Below are 6,000 nucleotides of genomic sequence, written 5' to 3' on the forward strand. Positions count from 1 at the left end.
TTTCTCTGCTGTGATCGTTGGTTTTTCTGATTGTTGGTTTTTCTTTGGTTTTTCTCTGCTGTGATCGTTGGTTTTTCTGATCGTTGGTTTTTCTTTGGTTTTTCTCTGCTGTGATCGTTGGTTTTTCTGATTGTTGGTTTTTCTTTGGTTTTTCTCTGCTGTGATCGTTGGTTTTTCTGATTGTTGGTTTTTCTTTGGTTTTTCTCTGCTGTGATCGTTGGTTTTTCTGATCGTTGGTTTTTCTTTAGTTTTTCTCTGCTGTGATTGTTGGTTTTTCTGATCGTTGGTTTTTCTTTAGTTTTTTTCTGCTGTGATTGTTGGTTTTTCTTTAGTTTTTTTCTGCTGTGATCGTTGATTCTTCTTTAGTTTTTTTCTGCTGTGATCGTTGGTTTTTCTCTGCTGTGATTGTTGGTTTTTCTGATCATTGGTTTTTCTTTAGTTTTTCTCTGCTGTGATCGTTGGTTTTTCCTGATTGTTGGTTTTTCTTTAGTTTTTCTCTGCTGTGATCGTTGGTTTTTCTGACCGTTGGTTTTTGTTTAGTTTTTCTCTGCTGTGATCGTTGGTTTTTCTGATCGTTGGTTTTTCTTTAGTTTTTTTCTGCTGTGATCATTGGTTTTTCTGATCGTTGGTTTTTCTGATCATTGGTTTTTCTTTAGTTTTTCTCTGCTGTGATCATTGGTTTTTCTGATTGTTGGATTTCTTTAGTTTTTCTCTGCTGTGATCGTTGGTTTTTCTTTGCTATGATTGTTGTTTTTTCTCTGCTGTGATCGTTGGTTTTTCTCTGCTGTGATCGTTGGTTTTTCTTTAGTGTTTCTCTGCTGTGATTGTTGGTTTTTCTGATTGTTGGATTTCTTTAGTTTTTCTCTGCTGTGATCATTGGTTTTTCTCTGCTGTGATCATTGGTTTTTCTCTGCTGTGATTGTTGGTTTTTCTTTAGTGTTTCTCTGCTGTGATTGTTGGTTTTTCTCTGCCGTGATCGTTGTTTTTTCTCTGCTATGATCATTGTTTTTTCTCTGCTGTGATCGTTGGTTTTTCTCTGCCGTGATCGTTGTTTTTTCTCTGCTATGATCATTGTTTTTTCTCTGCTGTGATCGTTGGTTTTTCTCTGCCGTGATCGTTGGTTTTTCTCTGCTATGATCATTTTTTTTTCTCTGCTATGATCGTTGGTTTTTCTCTGCTATGATAATTTTTTTTTCTCTGCTGTGATCGTTGTTTTTTCTCTGCTGTGATCATTGGTTTTTCTCTGCCGTGATCATTGTTTTTTCTCTGCTATGATCGTTGGTTTTTCTCTGCCGTGATCGTTGGTTTTTCTCTGCTATGATCATTGTTTTTTCTCTGCTGTGATCGTTGGTTTTTCTTTAGTTTTTCTTTGCTGTGATTGTTGGTTTTCCTTCATTGTGTCTCAGCTTGTTCCCTCCATGTGATAATGAGAACAGAGTCCGCAGCTGACCTCCATTAAACAGTTTGAACAGTGAGTCCTGTTCATTGTTTATTGGAGCCTGTTAGAAACCTGAAGCCCAATGAATCCCTGTTAGCGCTGGAGCTAACAGACCTCAGATCCAGGGTTAGCATCATCAGATCTCTGCTCTGTGATCCAATGCTGATCCACATTTATGTATTTTCTGTCCTCATTTCTGAGGCTAGATGTGTGCTGCAGTAATTATTAATAATTGTTGGATATTTCTCTGACATTCTGAGTTAAAGCTGAACTCCGTGTCGCTCTGATTCATTTGCAGACTTTGGTTTAATGCAAAACTCACATCAGCAGCTTTCTGAAAGGTTCTGTTTAGATTTTATTGCTGATATTCAGACATTATAATGCTTTATTGAACTGTTCTTACCCCTCATCAATTAATCACTAGAGTTGGATTTATTTATATATAACAGGTTTTAAATGAAGCTCAGTGATTGAGATAAAATTCATAGACAGAAAAAGAAAATTATTTTTAAAATTAAGAAAATGGTAATAAAAAATAACAGAATGGAATAAAATAAATATTGTAATAGTAATAAAAATAATTCAAAATAAAAGATACAGTAAGTAGACTAAAATATGTGGATAAGTGAATAAATAGGGAAATAAATAAATCAAATTTGTTTTAAAAAAATTTCAATAATAAATCCATCAAATCCATCAGAAGTCTGACTATAAAGATGATATTATAAAGGTGATGTAGACATTATAAAGGTGGTATAGACATTATAAAGGTGGTATAGACATTATAAAGGTGGTATTATAAAGGTGGTTCAGACATTCATTAGCATGTTAAAGATATTTACTGACCTTTTAAAGATATTTACAGTCGTATTAACTTCACATCAGAAGTCGTTAATCTCTCTCTGTTAGTCTTTATATAAATACTGTCTCAGAGCTGCTCATCAGCCCAGGATTCTGGTTTCTGCTTAACTGGTCTCCTGATGAGGTTTGGAGAATTTTGGAGAATTTTGTTGACACCAACCATCTCACCACCACCTTTCTCCAGTCCTCAGTCAGCAGCAAAGAGTTCAGGAAGTCCACCAGTAGGTTGTCCTCCAGGTGTCTGGTGGGGTTTCTACCTCCTCCACCTGATAAAACCTCAGTCAGTGTCCAGATGTTGCTCATTAGATCAGCCAGTACGCCTGATAGGAGATCTCCAATGCAGTTAGTAAGATTTAACTTTGGTCAGACTCATGTAAAAATTAATTTTTCTGTGGGAAGCTAACGGGAGCACTGCTAACCGTTGTTATTTCGCTGAATCTCCACAAGAGTGCAAAGTTAGCATGAAAGTTAGAGCATTAATTGTAAATTCTGTCTGTCTCTCAGTGTTCTCTACGACCACCGCTTTGGATCGACATCCAAACATGTCACAGATACTCTTCTCCTGATCGCTAAAGTGTGGGACTAAGTTTCTCCAAGTGTCAGCTGTAAAGCTAACTCTAAGCTAGCTCTAAGCTAACTGTGTGCTAAGTGGGCCTCCAGCTGCTGCTTTGCTTCCTCCTCTGTCAGCTCGGTGCTGAGTGATCGGCCGGCCCTCTGTGTTTATCTTATTAATTAGCCCAGTGATCCAGAAACTCTCCCTCTGGTCGACAGAATAACACTGGAAGCTTAGACAGAAAACAAAGGAGGAAAGGAAGCTGGACGGAGAGAGAAAGTCTGTGATTTCAGTTTGTTTTCCTGATTAGAGCTGATCAGAGAGCTGTGGAAGAAACCCGACACGGTGGTTAACAACCTGAAGGATTTAGAGCCTCTGAGATCATCAGTCAACCTCCAAACACCTCAGCACCTCCTCTGTCACTTTCTTTACCCCCATCTTTATTCTCCTGTGCAGTAGGTGTGAAGAACTGTGGTGTATCTTTGGTTTCTTTGGCTTTGTTTATGGGCTGCAGGCAGATTAAAGGGACGGAGATGGATCTCATGCTGCCAGCTCAACTTGACTTTTATGAGATCAGAATGAATTATTGCCATCAGCTTGATGGATTCTTGAACTGTCCCGTCCATAAAGTCCTCAGGTATGCTGCGCTTCCATCCAGTTGGCTAAAGTGACTTCAGATTGGAGCGCAGCAGAGCAGAACTCAAAGCAGACCTTCAGCAGATAGATCTGCCTGACAGCCTTCATGAATCTGTTCCAAGTATTTCCAATAACTTGCCTCCTCCATTTTGGGCCGTATCTCCATCCTGAGGTCTTCCAGGCCATACATGGAGCGCCCAAAGACAGCGCTCAGAGAGAAAAATTACATTACTGAATATTCCCTTGGTTCCTGGTTCAAAGAGCAGCAGGAAAACGTGGTTTTCATTAGTTTAAACCAGGCTGGAGGTCACTGTGCAAGGAGAGGGGACAAAATAATTATAGAGGGGAATAATGGAATATTTAAAGGCATGGGCAGGTTTCTCAAAGGTAGAAAACCAACAAAAACAGACTGTAATTTATATTTAATTTAACAATTCAAAGGATTCTAAAGCTTTAGTCTCCTATGTACCAGGAAACAAGTTGATTCTGTTGTTTAGATTAGAAATTCTTTTTATCCGACAAAGTTAGTAAGGATTAGTGTCTTTAACCCTCCTGTTGTCTTCATTTACACCAAAAAATAAAATTTGCAAAACCTTCAGGAAGAAAATTTCAATAATTCCTTTAAAGTTTCCCTTAAAAGTTTTATTTTTTAAAAAAGCCCCAAATTTGGGAAGAAAATTCTTGTAGATATTTTCAAAAAATTAGTAAAATTCTTTCAAAAAATCCTAAAAAATATCTCAAGTGATTCCATATAAATCAGTAAAACTTCTATTTTCTTTAGAATATTCACATAAAAATCAACCTTTTTCTGAATATTCGTAAGAAACATTTTAACATTTCTTTTTTTTCCACCAAAAAATGTTCAAAGATTTCCCAAAAATGTTGAAAATGTGGACATCAGAAGTTTCACTGTGGATTTTTTTTTTTTACACATTTTCAAACTTTAAAATGAGTTAATTTGATCCGCAGGACGACATGAGGGTTAAACACTAAACAAATTAACAGTTCAGTGAAGTTCTTAGTTTGCTGTGTCTCTATGTGTCCAGATGCTCATACTAATCACATCCACTGAATAACTAACATGAAGACACCATAACATAGAAAGAACTGCATTAAAAGAGCTTGTGCAATAATTCTGGTGCAGAAAAAGTGTGGTCTGTTCCTCCGTACTCAGCCTGAATATGCTGAAGAACCAATGTAAACAGAAGAAATGCAAAGATCAACATGTGCACAAATCTACAGCAGTGCACGATAGTTTGAAGTCCTTTGGTTGAGTAACATTTCCATAAATCCTTTAACTCCAGAGCAGTGGAACTGATGAACTACCTCCTGTTGGTAGCTTAAACTAGTGCCACTGACATCTGGCTGTCATATTAATGCTCCCAGTGAAACTTTAAAGGATTTACTGCCATCTAACAGCCGACCCCCGCTGACTGGAAGTCCTCTCCCCTAGCTCCAGTTCATTACCACTAATTACAGCATTCTGGAGGTTTCACTTTGACAGCCTCTCCACCCCTCTGGCCACGTTCTAAAGCCACTGCTGACTTGATTGGCTGCAGGAGAAGGTGACCTCAGAACTCACTTCCTGCTCCTCCAAGCCGTTAGAAAATTAAAATGATCTGTGATGAATAAAATCTGGGTTTCACGTCGTTTTAGCTTTGAGTCAGGAGCTTTTAGAGATCGTTCAGCTTTTTAAGGTCTGTTCTGACAGAAATCCAAGAATATCCAGTCGAGTCTTCCTAACCTCTGAGGAGGACTCTGATTATTATTATTCCGCCAAGGAACGGTGGAGTTAAGCGATGATCTGCGTACGTTTGTCTGTGAATCTGTCTGTCTGTCTGTCTGTGTGAAACATTACTCTAAAACAGACCAACGGATTTGGATGAAATTTTCAGGGAAGGTCAGAAATGTCACAAGGATCACCTCGTTAGATTTTGGCAGTGATGCAGCTTATAATCTGGATCCACAGCTTTGTAAAGGATTTCCCATTGCCAGATATAGCTGCCGGCACAGTGCCGCTGTAACCATGACAACAACTGAACACTGTGTCAGTTACCTGCTGACGATCACATGATTGCAATCCTACTACAAACTGACTGATTTATCAGTTGGAAATCATCCAAGGAACTAATGATTAAACTGTGGGCTGTTTCTGAGTCCTGCTACATATTTAGGTCATGTATGTAGCAAACCCCAGCCAGACAATGGTGAAGCTCCTGATGTTTCACAAAGCCTTTAAGTTCAGCTGTCAGCCTTGTTTTGAACACAAATTCCCCTTTCTGTCCTTCACTCCTTTCTTCTCTCCATCCCAGCTAGGAGCTTCTAAGTTTAGACACATCCTTTGTTAGACAGCAACAGCTGGAACCATTTTATTTCATCTTTACGGGAATTTTAGGACTTTTCAGCAGCATCTTCTTCATGTCAAGAAACCACTTCTTAGATAAACAATTCCTATGCCGCTGGAATGGTGACAAAATAAAAGCACATAACATTAAAAATACACCTTCAAAAT

General features: G+C 38.3%; 2 protein-coding genes across 6 annotated transcripts in view; one reads left to right on the forward strand and one right to left on the reverse strand.

Moving 5' to 3' along the window:
- The window catches only part of LOC111571287 (toll-like receptor 5), a 189,606-nt gene that overhangs the window by 142,071 nt on the left and 41,535 nt on the right, over window positions 1-6,000 (reverse strand). The window lies entirely within an intron of this gene.
- The window catches only part of disp1 (dispatched homolog 1 (Drosophila)), a 109,936-nt gene that overhangs the window by 87,735 nt on the left and 16,201 nt on the right, over window positions 1-6,000 (forward strand). The gene's annotated exons all lie outside the window — the stretch shown is intronic.

This window comes from Amphiprion ocellaris, chromosome 12 (genome assembly GCF_022539595.1).
Source record: "Amphiprion ocellaris isolate individual 3 ecotype Okinawa chromosome 12, ASM2253959v1, whole genome shotgun sequence".
Taxonomy (NCBI): Eukaryota; Metazoa; Chordata; class Actinopteri; family Pomacentridae; genus Amphiprion; species Amphiprion ocellaris.